At 37.4% G+C, this 15,431-nt stretch overlaps 1 non-coding gene across 1 annotated transcript; it reads right to left on the bottom strand.

Moving 5' to 3' along the window:
• Positions 1 to 15,082: 15,082 nt before the first annotated feature.
• TRNAV-UAC (transfer RNA valine (anticodon UAC)) lies at positions 15,083 to 15,152 on the bottom strand. Its single transcript has one exon. It is a non-coding gene; the product is annotated as a tRNA-Val (tRNA).
• Between the last annotated feature and the right edge of the window lie 279 nt (positions 15,153 to 15,431).

The following is a 15,431-nucleotide window of genomic DNA, read 5'->3' as shown; positions in this document are numbered from 1 at the left end:
CAGTTTGAAAATAATTAAAATATTTAACAAAATAAGTACTTTCCAAAATTCATCATTCTTAGCTTCCAATTTGACTTTGTGTAGGACAGAAGTAAACAAAAAGAACTCTCACTTTAAACAACAGAACAAACCGTATAAAAGAAACCAAATCTTTCTCTGCATACAACCATATGACTAATCTTGTGCTTTCTACTTAAATAGTTATTAGATATAAGAATACTTCCTCACATATAATTCTGTGCATTATTAAAAAAAAAAAAAAAAAAAAAAAAAAAAAAAAAAAAAAAAGCTAAGTTAAAAGAAATTTGTCCCAAATAAATGTAAATAAAACATCATTTCTTTCAGGGTTATAGGACTGGACACTGCCAACTCATAGAAGAAAGACATGCTCCAGCCCCAAAGAGCCTACAATCCATGTGGAAGCAGACGGACACAAACAGATGGAGAAGTACAGAGAAGCAAAGAGAATATACTGGTTGGCATGAGGCAATGTTCTCAGCTCACTAATAGTGAAATTGTTTCCAATTCTTTTGTAGGCGATGCAGCAAAGAACAGTGTTAAGGACGGATCTGAAAATGGTTAATGAGTTTTAAGACTGTAAGAGAGAAAGTGAACAGGAACAAAGTCATATTGTTGCATTACACAGGGGAGCACAAAATCAGGGAAATGCACCGGAGTATGTCGGTGGCACAGAAGTAGGAAATACTGTCAATAAAAGGGGGCTGGAATACAGGTGAATTGAGGCATAGATAGATGACTGCAAATAATTCAGTCCTTAAGGTCATCTAAGATTATGGTTGGACAGTTGCAAGAGATTGCATTGCTGAGGCTTATAGTTACCATCAAAGATTACCATCATTTTTACTTCATGCTTAGAATTGTCTAGTTCACTTACTGTTGCTGAGCTACCAGATGCTAACTCCTGTATTTGCAAGAGTTCGTATCTGCACGGACTACTGCAGACTGTCTGTATTTTGTAGTACAAATACTATCTTTGATAATATTGAGGAACAGAATAACAGAAACAGGAAAATTTAATAGCATAAAACTAAGTTAATTTCTGCTACAAGAAAGAAGAAATGGTGCTATGAAAGAAAATTTTATGTTAGAAATTACTTAAAGTTTTATCTGTTAGAAAATACAGAAAAAAGACTTGGATGTACATTTTAATCAAAAGATTTATGAGCCCTTACTGTGATGCAGTTGTGGGAAAGAAAAAAGTAATCCTGATATATATTCTCAAAGTATTTCCAAAGTAAAGATAGGTAAGTATTAATGTCACTGTATAAGGTGCTAGCATAACTCATCTGGAATACAATTTCTGGTCACTCAGGGCAGTTTCCTCTCACCAAACTTTAGACTTCTACAGTGTAGATGTCTGCCTTTGAGCTAGTTACACTAAGCTCCCATTGCAGTTTACCTCTTTTAGATATCTCCATTAAGATAAGGTAAAGAAGCGGTGATTGATAGTGCAGTGAGTTACTACAGCTAGCTCAGACGCAGACATCAACAGCATAAACAGAGACAGTCATGTGAGCGGCACCCCATGGATCAGAGCGGATGGATTCAGACTGAAGCAAGTATGAAGAAGGACTATTAATATGACAGAGACAAATGAAAAGTATGTATTACAAGAAGAAACTATAAAAATTTTTGTTGTTTAACCTTGCAAAATGAAGACTGAAAGGGATACAACAGTCTAAAAATATGTAGGGGAACTAGAAAAACAGAATTGCTGTACAGGCCACAGGTTAATATTGTACAACCAACCAACCAAATCTAGACATGGACAGATTTTGCATGGAAAGAAGAAAGCTTCTGATAAAGTGTGGGTTTCTGAAGCTACTGTACAAGAGAGAAAACAGATGAAAAAGTTTTAATGTATAATTTGGCTCTTCTGTGTCCCAAGGCTCTGTGACATTGAATAGAAACGTTATGTAGTGTAACAGTAGGCAAGGCAGGTGCATAAATTTATTATATAAATCTTCTAATTCATTCTTAGGTGTTTTAAATGACAGGCACTAAGGATCAGATGACAGTAAGTGGTTTCCTTTTAACAATGCTACTGTTACAGTAGTTCCTAGTAGAAACAAGTTGACAGTTTTACAACAGTGTGAAAGTTTTCAGAAAAATTGCTCTTAGACTCCTAATAATATAAAGAGTAGTAACAAAATTACTCGGTCTCATTCTTCTTTATACTGTATCATGCCTTTACAGTGCAGCAATCAACTGAATCAGTCCAGGTGGGGATACAAATGCCACTCTAGTTAACTAAGTCCCTACTATACCTTTTAACAGCTGTGGACTAGGAATTTCCAAGGTACCTGTTGCTACTGTAGAAAATGCAGCCCTAATTATTTTAAAATTTTCTGCCTGATTCATATGCTTGGATTGTATGATAATTCTCTGCCTGTATTTGTGAAAGGCAGCTGTCAACAATTAAATGTCTTCAAATCTTGTCACCACTCATTCAGGTAAAATCTATGAGCGGAGACACTCTACTTCATTCACCTCATCTAGTGGTAGTCTTTAAATGTGTAGGGATACTGGCCTTTGAGATTCACTCCTTTGCAAAAGCCAGTACAAGAATATTGCTGAAGTTCTATTTTAGGCCTTTCAAAACTGGCCTTCAGTAAACACTGCCACCTCTGAAATAGACTTAATTTCAGGGGCATACAATAAAGGCTATGTTCCTACTGTCTTTGGTAGGATCAGCAGAAAGCACTTATGGTCAGGCTCAGTGCACACTGTCAAAGCCTCAGAGTCTCAGAGGTGGTATGGGTTGTGCTTACAGTGCACACTGGCCTGAGAGACAACTGCGCTGTAATCCTTTGCATGTCAGGAATGCAAATTTTTTCCAATATGCAATACTTTATGACTTGTTTGCTTCCTATACGTGTCCATGTCAGCATACTCAGCCTGAAGACTCAAGGGCAAATCACTCTCTTTTTGTGGTCTCTTGCTACTGCTGATGCTGAGTACTGAACCACAAAGGATCATCTCAAAGGTCTGTACCAACACATGTGATGGAGTAAGGTAAACCATGGAAGGCTGCTTAGAACTTAGGGTCATCAACGTCTTTCCCTCCTCCTAGACACTGAGGTGATGATGTCCTTGAACACTGCTTTTAGCCTCATTCCCCAACTGCTGGACAGAGTCAGTAGCCTAGCTCCACCTCTCCTTGTTCAGTGGAGCCCTTCAAAAAGGGAAAGAAGAAATGATAAAATTGAGTGGCCCTCTACACATGGAAATGCCAAAACATAATATTGCATTTAAGGCCCTGCATGAACAGGCAGTACCTGACCTGGTGTGAAAGTATACCATCTGGGGTGGGCATCTCCAGTGTCCAGTAGACAGCCTTTGCTGTAAGCAACATTGCCAGTCCTGACTTCTACCGATAAGTGAGCAATAACTTCAGGTCAATAAACTCACTGCCAAGTTTGTTATAGATAAGGTGTGCACTAATACATAAGTACTTATCCTTTTACAAATGAAAATCAAAAAGCCCTAACTAGAATAATACCACCCCAAACAAATAAAATAAGCAATGCACAAAGGTATTAATAGACTTGGGAGCCTGCAGGTCTGAAGACATTAAGGCAGAACTAGTTGCAGCTGCTCCCCGAATATACATGTAGACACCTTTTCCTCTCTCTCTCTCACAAGGCACTATTACACTTAGGCCTACTACTGACAGTCCTGGTGTTTAGATCCACCCTGATTATTTGTACAACTTTGCAGAAACTTTATGTTGGTCTGCAGTAGAAAACTGGCCTGGAAATATGGGCAGGGTGAGAAAAGAGGGGAGAAACTTGTCAGTACCTGCTATGTAAGTGACATTGCATCAAAAGCACTCCCTGTTGTGTCTTGTGCTTTAAATCCACTCCTGGAAAGCTGACGGCTTGAAATTAACAGTGGAATGATGGGTGTTTTTTTTGTTTTTTTTTTTTTTTTTTTTTTTTTTTTAAGCAGCAGCTGTTTTATGCCATGATGCTTCTGAGGTTGGTTCAGGAATCAACGAGGATGACATGCTACCAGAGATGCTATGTGGGCTGCAATTTATCTTGGGTACATATTGGCAGAAAGGTTTATCTACATCCATTATTCTAGGAAGGTTCACATCTGCGAGACAGTGACCAGACTTCTAGTAGAGGTCCAGAGTCCCAGTTAACCCTAGAAACAGTTAGTAACGCAGCTCTCTCTTTCTCGGAAATCTCGTGTACTGACTTGCAACCATCCTAGTATCCAGAGCATGTGTCAATCACTTTAGCAGAGTACTGCAATCTTACTTCAGCAAGTAAACACACACAGTGAAATCCTGGCAGTTGTTTCTGAAGAGTCGTGGGTATAATCATATAATATAATGCCATTTTCCAACTACCAAGGCATTGCTGATCTGGCTAAGAAAGCATATGGAGGACTTATGGATATATCTGGATTCAGAAGCCTTGCAAGATCCATCATACCCCAAGAACACAACCACTCCTGTGACCGGGTATGACAGGATGGTATGTTATTTGTTGCTCTACAGGAGTGACATACAGTAGCCATTATTTTGTAAACAACTAAGACAGTAGTCTCTCCTGTAAACAGCCTGCAATTTCATTTCCATTTAGAAGGTATGGTGCAGAGAGGTGAGCTTGTTCAGGAATAAAGCATGTCCCCTTTCTCTGTTCTGCTCCACAAAGAGATGAACAAGATGCCAAGATGGGAATCTACATCAAGATAATCATCAGATATTGGCTCCGGTGCCACGCTGAATGTGTTCTAGTCCTCCATGGGTGCCTTCCATTAGTAGAGGAATTATACCAAAACCTGCGATAAGAAGTCTCTTGCCTCCCTTGCTGTCTCTATGGCTGAGGAGGTAAAGCTTCACTATCAGACTCCATGGTCTCATGGGCACCCCTCCATCTGCAGAGCTTCACTGATCATGAGAGGCTCCATTGTGGCTTCCAGGTATCTCCAGCAGCTTGACACACAGTGTACAGCTATGCTGACCTGCACTTCAGGGTTGTTACCTATGCAATGCATGTACGCACACAACTTGAAGCTTTATGGATTTGAACTACTGGTTTGTAAAAAGCTGGACAAACCATTTGTTATAGTATTTTTTACAATGTGGGTGGGAAATTTTCTAATTAGTAAAATTGTGCATATGAACGGGTGCCTATGCAACTACTCAGCAGAGTTCCTTCTCTTCCTCTAAGACCCACACCACAACCCCTTGCAGATATGCCAGATCTTCACAGTGATTCACAAATATGAGATACCTTCAGAAGCAGCTTTCTGACATAATTCCAGAAGTGCAAGTGTTTGGTTATGGCATCTGAGGATGGAAAGCCATGAAATCGCCTGTAACACCTGTGGATGACTGGAGGGCTTGAGAAAAAATGCTATATTTTATATACGAGAAAGACCCTCACATACAGCATCCTATAATCTGTAACCAGCTTTTCCCTAGTTAGGGACGTATTTGTCTCAGTGCAGAGCCATAGTGCAAAAAAATACGTACAGCAATGACATTGGGTGTACCAGAAATCTGAAATGAGAAAGGAAGCATTCTAAGAATATGGATGCATTCAAAGCATGACCATGATTTATTTCTAATTCTGAAGCACTAATTTACAACAGAAGCACACAACTCCAGTCAATCATTTTTACTGGTACACCTCTGTTCTTTTCAAACAAAATTTCTGGATAGTCCAATTGTGTGGGTTAGTATATTCCATATGGTTTTATAAATTGAGTCATGAATTCTACAAAGACAGGTTGCTTTTTTAAAAGGCCAACTTTAAAGTTTCCAAAATTTCTGTTCCACCTCCTAAACAAGCTTGCAGAATCTTCTTTTTGGAAGGACTGAAACTTGCTTTTTATGTGATCACTGTTAAAATTAATCTGGAACTACTATCAAGACATAGAATTTTATTTACATTTGTTTTTACTGTAAATGTATCTGAATACTGAGAAAAAAAATCTAAATCATTCCTCTTCTTTAGAAGTCTGTTAGGATAATTACTTATATTATACTTATTACTTATACTTGGCAATAATAGATACCTAGATCTGTAACACCCACAAATGGTTTCTAATTCAGAAAATGTAAATGCTTCAATCCATTCTTGCAGATATCCAGGCCTGAATCAATTCTGCTGTGTGCTGTGTATTTCCAGTGCAACAGGCTAATGAATGAGTACAACTAAAATACCTGAGGTCTGTAAATTTTCTCCTAAGACTTTAAACTACAATATAGTAACATAAATTATACTAGGATTTTCTATGATAGAAAATGCTTCAAAGCTTTGAATTAAATTGTACAGCTTTAGTAGAACTTTGCTATTTCTATTCTTGCACACTTTCTGACACATTCACTTGTTCTGTTTCCTTGTAATTGCCTTCACATTCTCAATTCCATATGGTTCCCATTCATTACTATCTGTATTCCTATTTAAATGCTCTAATCCTGTATTAAGACATCTATTATTTTTGGAATGGCATTATGCCATCGCAGTTGTGACTATTTAACATAATCAGTAAGGTATTTTTAGGCATCATCCTATGCAAAGGTACATTTCTTATGTTGTGAACTCTCCAGCTGAACAATGAAAGATTCTTTCATCAACTTAAGCAGAGGGTAAAACAATCTATGAGGTAAATAAAGCATGACAAATATATTAATCAAGAAGCAGCAATTCTGTAATGTTTATTTTTTCATTAGGCAGTCTTTATTCTGATTAACTGCTGTGGCTGTCTTAGTGTGACGCCAAGTAGAAACGATTAAAACAGAATTTAAATTACCTAGCAGTGGAAAGCAAATATGAAGGGAAGAACAGTGAACATTCTCACTTAAGCATGACGCACTGGACTTACCATTGAGTTCTCTTCGGAAATGATATTTCTGATGACACAACAATAACAAATCACTAGGACCACATGACATTCACATTAGAGCTCTAAAGCGACTGAAGGATGAAACAGTAGCTATGTGTGGTGCGTAACCTCTCACTTAGAATTGTCCCGGTATCAGAGGACTAGAAGGTGGCAAAAAAGCTGTTTTTTATAAGCGATTCCTGGGGTGATCTGAGGAATTACAGACAGATGAACCTTACGCCCTTGTTCAGCAAAGCAGCAAAACTATTCTAAGGAAAATGAGCAGACACACGGAAAATTATACTGGAAAATATTCAATTAAGCTTCTGTAGAGGGAAGTCATACTTCACAACTGTATTGCTGTTTTTTGAGGAATCAAGGAATAAGTGGCCAAGGTGCTCTAATGTCTACTTGGATTTCCAAAAAACATTTGAAAGGGTCCATTATAAAAGCTTTTAAGAAGTGGAGTCTCATGGTTTAAGAAGAAAGATCCTCATTTGAATGAATAAACAATAAAAAGACATGAAACAAAAAATAAGAATGGACAGTTTTCACACCGCAACGAAATCATCAATCGAATCCTGCAGCAATTTGTACTGCGATCTGTGCTGTTGGGTAAATTCCTAAATGACCTGGAAAATTATCTCATGAATAGTGAGGGGACAGAGATTGCTGGTTACAAGAACTGAAATTAAAAGCTGACTGTGAAGAGCTACAGTAGCACACCATGAATAACTGTGTGATAAAATGACAGATAAAATTCCATATAGGTTTTGGAAAGAGGTGCTCATTGGGAAAAAGTAGTCTTCATTTTAAATACCTAATGATTACAGAAGCTGATATGCCCATTCAGGAATCAAAATGTTAGATCAATGTTGAGTAAGGTATCAACAAAGTAAATAAAATTGTATGGAAAAGATTAGAGAATAAAGCTCTTCTTACATACCTTAGATTCTTAGATATAAATATCTCTTCTTAGAGATACTTGCCCAATACCATCTCATCTTTATGACTTTTATCTCCCAGGTTTCCTACTTCTCTCATGTGAAAGTGCAAGTCTCACGTTACCCACAAGAATGTTACTCAGCACAGAGAAAAGCAGGTTTGGGAATCACAAATGCAGCCTACAAGGGAAGAGATATTATATGCACATATGCATAGCCTCCTCTCTCCATCCTTCCTGCTCACCTCACCCCAGTAAGTTGCTGTTGCATTCTGCTTCCCAGGAGCTGCCCATGTTCAGATTCATCCTATGGTACCTGTGGCGTAGTCTGGGACTGCTTTTCACTCAGTGAAAGAGGGCTGACCTCCCTCACATGTGCTGCAGGTCAAGGTCTTGCAACTTATGGAGAAAGTGGATGGGCATGGGACTTCCAGAAACACAATAGTGACCTAATTATTTGTATCTAAAGTGCCCTGACAGGTCAATGGAAATGTTTTTGGCTTGATAGGTAATTTTGATGGGTTTTGCTTAAGCATAAGGGAATCAGATTGAAAGAAAGAATGCTCCCAGGGCATTTTGACAGAAACACTGATTTTTTCCTAAAGCTTTTACATAGAACTGTAATCTGGGAGCAAGAGGCTGTACACTTCCTGCTTTTATGAGTTGGGCTTATACAGCCAGAGGTCAGATACTGGCTTAGGCAATTAGACTTTCCTCAGTCAAAGTTGCAGGACTGTGTTCACCAGTTTAATTCATATTAAGAAAACAAATCAATATATATTTCTGCAAATGTTTCTTCTCTTTGACTTTTTTGCTACTGCACTGCCACACTGTTAATACTCCTTTATTTTTGCATTCTGCAGCTTTGGGGACAGACTGTGACACAGCCTTGACTAAAGGGAACAATGAGTGCAATGAACCACTGCACTGAAGTGGGAATCTCACAAGCTGTTCTCATAAAAGGATCCTCCTGAGAATCTGTTTCTGTTCCTTTCTGGACAGCTCTAGCAGAGAGCAATTAGGACTTCTGCTCTGCCCTTAGTAGCTCCAATGGAAAATAATAATGCTGCCTGCATTTTGATTTTTGCTACCACCACCCTTCTCCTGCAATTTGGTGCTTAGTGAATTTCAGAGCCTAACTGTAGTTAGATACCTGAATATCTGACAAATTTTCACACTAACAATGGCTCGGGGTTTAGGAAAAGTTTAGATAAATAATGCTAATGCTGAGAGTTAATGGGTCTCTGCTGTGTCCCAGATATCTGTTCAGAGAACTGCTTGTGTAGTAACTTGAAAATCTGCATGCCATACTATAAAACTGTGAATGCAACTTCCTAAGCAAATTTCTGGGTGTCAAACTACTCTTTTCCATCAGTAGTGAATGTGCCGGAAGAAATACAACACAATAGATAACATACATCATAGACACCTTCATGGGATTGTCTTTCTGAAGACAAAATAATTTGAAACATAAGACTATCACATTTTGGTGACAGAACTAAAGATATGGATCACATCTTGCATGAAGAGAAGCATACAGATTTTCCTTTGATGTTAGAAAACAAGAAATCTTTCAGAATAAACATTCTTCCTAGACTAGAAATCAGCTAGGTGACAGTTTTCAAAAAGAAGGTATCAGTAGGGGATCATCACTGAATGATACTCTTTCTCTTTGGATCCAGAGATTAGTACTAGACTCTGTTTAACATTTTTATTAATGATGTGCAAGTAAATATATGATCACTGCTGATAAAATTTGCAAATGACACCAAGATTAGCAGAGAGTAGATACTAATGAAAGCAGTACAGGCAGACAAAACCATCCATCATTTACTAACCTAGACATAGTCAAAGAAAATTAATGTTAATATGGCCAAACAGAAAGTCAGACATCCAGGAACAAGCACTCCCTAACTGGGGACTATATCCTGGACTGTCTATGAGTACCTATCCACTACAACAAATAACTCAATATGGACACAATCTTGTGGCAGAAAGTGTTAATGTAATCCACAGACTCAGAAACAATGGAGTAGTAAATAGGAACTATTTACACTTAGGAACGCTGGCACTGCTAAAATTTTAAATGAAGTGCTAGGTGCAGTGCCAGCACACTTGCTTTCTAAATGATGTAAAAAAAAAAAAAAAAAAAAAAAAAAGTGGAGAGGATGTAGAAGAACACCACAAAAACAATTTGAAAGCTAGAGAAAATGCCTTAAAGAAATAATTTGAAGAGATAGATCCGTTTAGTTTGTCAAAAGGAGATTGTTCCACAAATCAATTGTAGTGTTCAAATTGTTCCACAAATCAATTGTAGTGTTCAAATACTTTAACAAGCAGAAAATATTGGTTAGTGCGGGACTATTTAACATAAGGAAGAAAAGCATACCAAGAACAAATGGCTGAAAGATATAACTAGACGAATCAAAAGAAAAAGTTTCTACCAGTGAGAGTGATTGAGTCCTGGAATAAACAAGCAGAGAAGCAACTAAGTTCTCATTTCTTGATGTCTTTAAATCAAGCTTACATGTCTCTGCAGAAAATATACTTTAGTCATAAACACAAATCTTGCTTTTGTCAGACTCAAATATGGAGCTTCATCTTAAAGCAACAGGAAAATTTATGACCTTAGATCTAGATGAGGTCAAAGAAGATAATCTCAGGTCTTTTTTAGTTTTACCCTCTACGAATCTATCAGTTTACTGAGTGAGTACAGAGAAGGAAACTTTCTGAATCATAGAATGGGTAAGGTTGGAAGGGACCTCTGGAGATCATCTAGTCCAACCCTCCACATAGCCCATACGAGTATTGAACCCACGACCTTAGTATTAGCAGCATCATGCTCTAACCAACTGAGCTAAACCTGCCCCAAAGAATGACTTTTGCCATCACACAGTAATAAGTACTATCAAGATGAAATCATTCTTGCAATGCCTTCTAATTTAGAAGTTTAAAATTATTTAATATTTTACACATTAATTTTATACTGGGTAACTAGATTAATGTGAAAGGGTTAAACAGATAAGCCAAAGAAACAGTGCCAAGTACTTAGCTTAATGTGTCTGGAAAAATCAATGCACTGTGGTCTGTCAGTTAGCAATCTTACATTTAACTGAATAACACATCAAGTATTTTAAACTGTTTACCAGTGTAAATAGAATCCAACACTACGGTAATGGTAATAAGCTAAGATGACTTTCCTGAATTACAATTAGATCTGAACATGACCTTCATTTTAAGTTCCCAACATGCTCAGATACTGATCAAACAGCTATTATTATGTCTACAAAGTTTGATAATGACACCTATTATTCAATTCTAAATTTGCTATTGATTCACTCTCTAAAGGATAGGTAATGGATAATCAGTTTGTTGCTCCTAGCAATGGTTACCTCTTGCCTGTGCATTTACATTCTCTTCCACTTCATTGTTGCTACCGGGAGGAGAAATAAATCATGCAGTAATCTTTTACTCCACCTACAAGCCTATCAGACAGACGGTGGAGGGCAGTTTGCACAAGAGTGTACACAGGTTATGAGAGGAAAAGCAGGAGAAACTCCTCCTCAACACTTTTGGGGTCATTTCCAAGCACAGCTGTACAAGAGCTTCTTACTCTTCTCCTCCTCCCTTTCACTAGCCTCAGGTACTAGCTTCCAATATGAGCATAAAAGGATCAAGGAGGGGACCAGGATCCTGCCTAAGTTGAAGAACCTCATCACTGCCAGGCAGGCATCAGCTGAAGGCCATGCTTTGAGACAACATGCACCTTCCTGCTTTTTCCTCATACGCAGTGAATGAACTTTCTTTGACAAGGTCCAGATGTCTGCATTGTGGACAGTTTCCAGTTCACCTACTTGTTTATGGTCCCTTAACAGTCAATGTAAGGAATAAGTTTCCCTATTATATCACTCCTCTCATCCTAAAATAGATATTTAGAAGTTATCAGTTATATTGGGCTTTACAACTATCTATTTCCTCTCAATGATCATAAAGGTTCTTATGGTAAGCAGCTCACCTCTATACCGTAGACATCTGAAGTTAGGAGAAATTAATCCCACCCTGCAAATTTCCAAGCTTGCCTCAGCAAGCTGCAGATGAATGCTTGCCCCCACTGTAGCCATTATCTACTAACGAAAACTTGGTCTGTGTTAGCAGACCAACCATTTGAGCAATTAAAAAGTACTCTTCTGTTTCTAATTACTAGTTGTCTTGCTTACAAAATATTCTAGCATATTCTTGATTAAAATTTAGTCTGATATATTACTATAGCAAACCTGCACCTCAGATGTTTTAGAAATTCACTGTGCTGGGCGCTGTACAAACTCACAACAGCAGGCCAATCCCTGCGCCAAATTGTTGCTAGTCTGCAGCGGAGAAAACAGATGAGAAATTAGACCAAATGTTGCAGGAGCATACAGATTCAGTAAGGCAACATTATTCAGCACAGCAGGCAGTTGTCTTAGAACACTACTGACCTATTTGCTGCCCAGCTTTTGGACAGCATCAAGGCAAAGAGAAAGAAAGGAAAAAGACAGAAAGACTGTTTTATAGAGATCTGTTGAGGGTATTATGGAAAAAAAGCATGAATGGGTTAATCTGAACATTTAGCATACGGATAATGGAATCTGGTACTAGAAGCTGGAGAGATAGGAGAATCATAATCTGTGCACCTCAGATTGAAGAGACTGGCAAAGATTTTGAAGGTGAAAAAAATAAACCCACATTTGATGCAACTGAAAAGAGGGAAATGAATCATAGATTCATTCCTCCTCTATTTCTTGTGAAGATTTTTCAGTCTCAGATAATAGATACTTTGCATTATGTATCCTAAAACAGGCTGTATCATTATAGTAATAATGTAAAACACAACTATAGCTTGCTTATACATATTACTAATGTATACAGCTTGTTAAAATGACCATAGATTATTAATTCTACAAAGTTAAACATTCAAATCAGAATGTCAGTATTAAAGCTATATTAATGACCTTGAATGACTGTGCAGTGATCACTTCACACTATATTTAAATAATACATATGATATATAGATCTAAAGATCTAGAAATCTAGATTTCTAGATCTTTAGAAGTAGAAAACATGCAGAATTCGTAAATTTCTGTTTTTTCTTTATAGTTACTTAGTGTGTTTTCCCTCCATGCCTTAGAATGGCATACTTAGCAGTTTAGAAATACACACTTTTTTATCAGAGGAAAACATACATTAAAAATTGTAAAACACTCGGGCATTATAATTATCCCATTCAACAAAAATTACTTAGGTGTAATGCAGAAGATAAAGCATTTAATAATGAAGCTAAATTAGCAGCACAAATGTGCCATGCAGCCCTCCTCTGGGGCTGAAGCAATTAACCACAAAACCTACCTATTGGTTTTGTGCCATATCAAATATTAAGGAGTGAGTATGTTTTATTTGGTCAAACACAGTTTCAGAAGTTTCTGCTTCCAAGCTACCACTCATCGCTTCCTTTTCCTTCTTTAAGATTTTAAGTTTTTTTTTTAAACACATGCCATTTCAGTAATCCACTCCACACAGCAGTACTCCACTGGTACAGGTGGAAAAAACCTCTTAAGACTACTGCCACAGACACATCCCACATGTTTGTAAACTATGGTATAAAATACGGCAGAATTAAAGAAACTGTAAATGCCTACAACATTAGAGACTGGTCTCCATATTACATATCCACAAAAGAGAAGAAATAAGGCCTCACCAACCATTTTGAGAGTAAATCATGCACTTACATACAGAGATAATGGCTTTAAAGTCATATCATATCCTTGCATATAAGCATAGCGGCCAGACACTCACTACTGCACAGGCCTCTGTTGTCTTCCTTGTACATGGAGCTTAGTGAAGGGACTAATTCCTACCCAGAACCTGGTTTCTCTTCCACTGTGCTGTTGCTCCTCCATTGCTGTGTAATGTTTAGTTATGGTATCTAGAAAATTACCTCTTGAAGCCACATGTGGCCAACTTGCTAGCTAGTCCTTAAGTTCTTCTTCCTTTTGGATTCTGTGTAAATTTTTAAAAATAGACACTAAAGTTTAAAAGATCTATCTTCACAGATACTTGAAATATAATAATAATGCAAATGCAGTTCAGTCTTAAGTTCTCTAATACAAATCCCCCTAAAAATCACCTCCTTCATGCCTTAGAAATTCCACACGATAGTGCACATTCAAGAGACTGAATGATGTGGAAGAAGCATAAATTCAAGGCTGCCTCCTGTGTCATTTACTAGATTAGCAAGAAAAACCAAAGTAATAACTGCTTCACTCGCAGTGTTGAAGAATACATACATAGCAAACGTAAACATACTTTGTTTATTGATGTTTATTACTTTAAAATGTTCAGTTTTCCTATCTGAGCCATGTTAGTTACAATGCTGTTCAAATAAATGGTAAAAGACATACGGAGATTCACCAACATTTCTTTTATTGGAGAAGCCCAGAAAAATGACCAAGGCATTAAAATTCCTGTCTGTGAAATCTTTTTGATTAAAATTTAGTTGCAATCTTAGTCAATGTGACTGATGAAAATAGGGTGTAAGGCATGGAACCCAACCTTCTCTCCTGCCATTTTGAGTATATTGCCTAATTGGTAATTAATAATTACAGGATTACTAACGTCCATTTCTTCCGATTTTGAACCATATCTTTCTGCTGTGCACTTTCATATATTGCTCTTAAGTGTCTTTCTGCATCTTGCAGTTTAGCCCACCATTGTTTGTAGCATTTTTTTCGGGAACAAATACACTGCTTGCATTTATCTACAATGATAACCTACAATTTATCTGCTTGAACTTGGTCCAGTTTTGTAAACTCTCCACCATCTGAGATTTTACATTATCCCCTGTGCTCTGTAATCCTTGTTAGTGCAACAGTAGAAAGTTTGATAAGTATAAGATTCAGCTCATATCGCAGGCCATTTATATAGACATCAGATAGCACTGATCCTAAATAGCTATGCTCTGAAATGGTTCTGAGGCTTGCTTTCTTAGTAATGGCTGATTTCTGCACAAAATATAGGCCTTATAGTGGTTGAAGAGAAAGCAAAAAGCAAAGACTGAAAGCTGTATTTTCTCCATTACTGCCCGATTCAAGCAAAGTATGTTTTTTTTTGAGCTGCGAAATTTTATCCACATTCTAGGATTAGAATACTCTTGCAGCAATTCTGGAGACACAGAATCAGTAAGGTTGGAAGGGACCTCTAGAGATCATCCAGTCCAACCTGCCAAAGATTTTCTGGTGTTGGTTCCACTGGGGCTTGAACCCAGGACCTTCAGCATGTAAAGCAGATGTGATAACCACTACACTATCTCTCAACAGTACAAAATATTTCTGACTAGCAAAGATATCCAAATCTGTTTCTCTATATGCAGCTACTTAAAATTCAGCTTAATTTTAAAAATCTTTTTAATAGTATGAGGAATGACCAAGCATTGAAACACACATAATAAGCAAGAGAAATTTCTAATACAGAATTCTGTTACACTAAGGATTGCATGTTGCAGTTAAAATTATTTTCTTACACCTTTGAAAGGTCCTACCTAATCCCACAACAAAATTGCTCAATCCAATGTAAGTTACATAAGCAATTA

This window comes from Rhea pennata, chromosome 3, assembly GCF_028389875.1.
Source record: "Rhea pennata isolate bPtePen1 chromosome 3, bPtePen1.pri, whole genome shotgun sequence".
Lineage (NCBI taxonomy): Eukaryota > Metazoa > Chordata > Aves > Rheiformes > Rheidae > Rhea > Rhea pennata.
The sequence above is the reverse complement of the archived record's forward strand: the minus strand, read 5'-3'. Positions and strand labels throughout refer to the sequence as shown.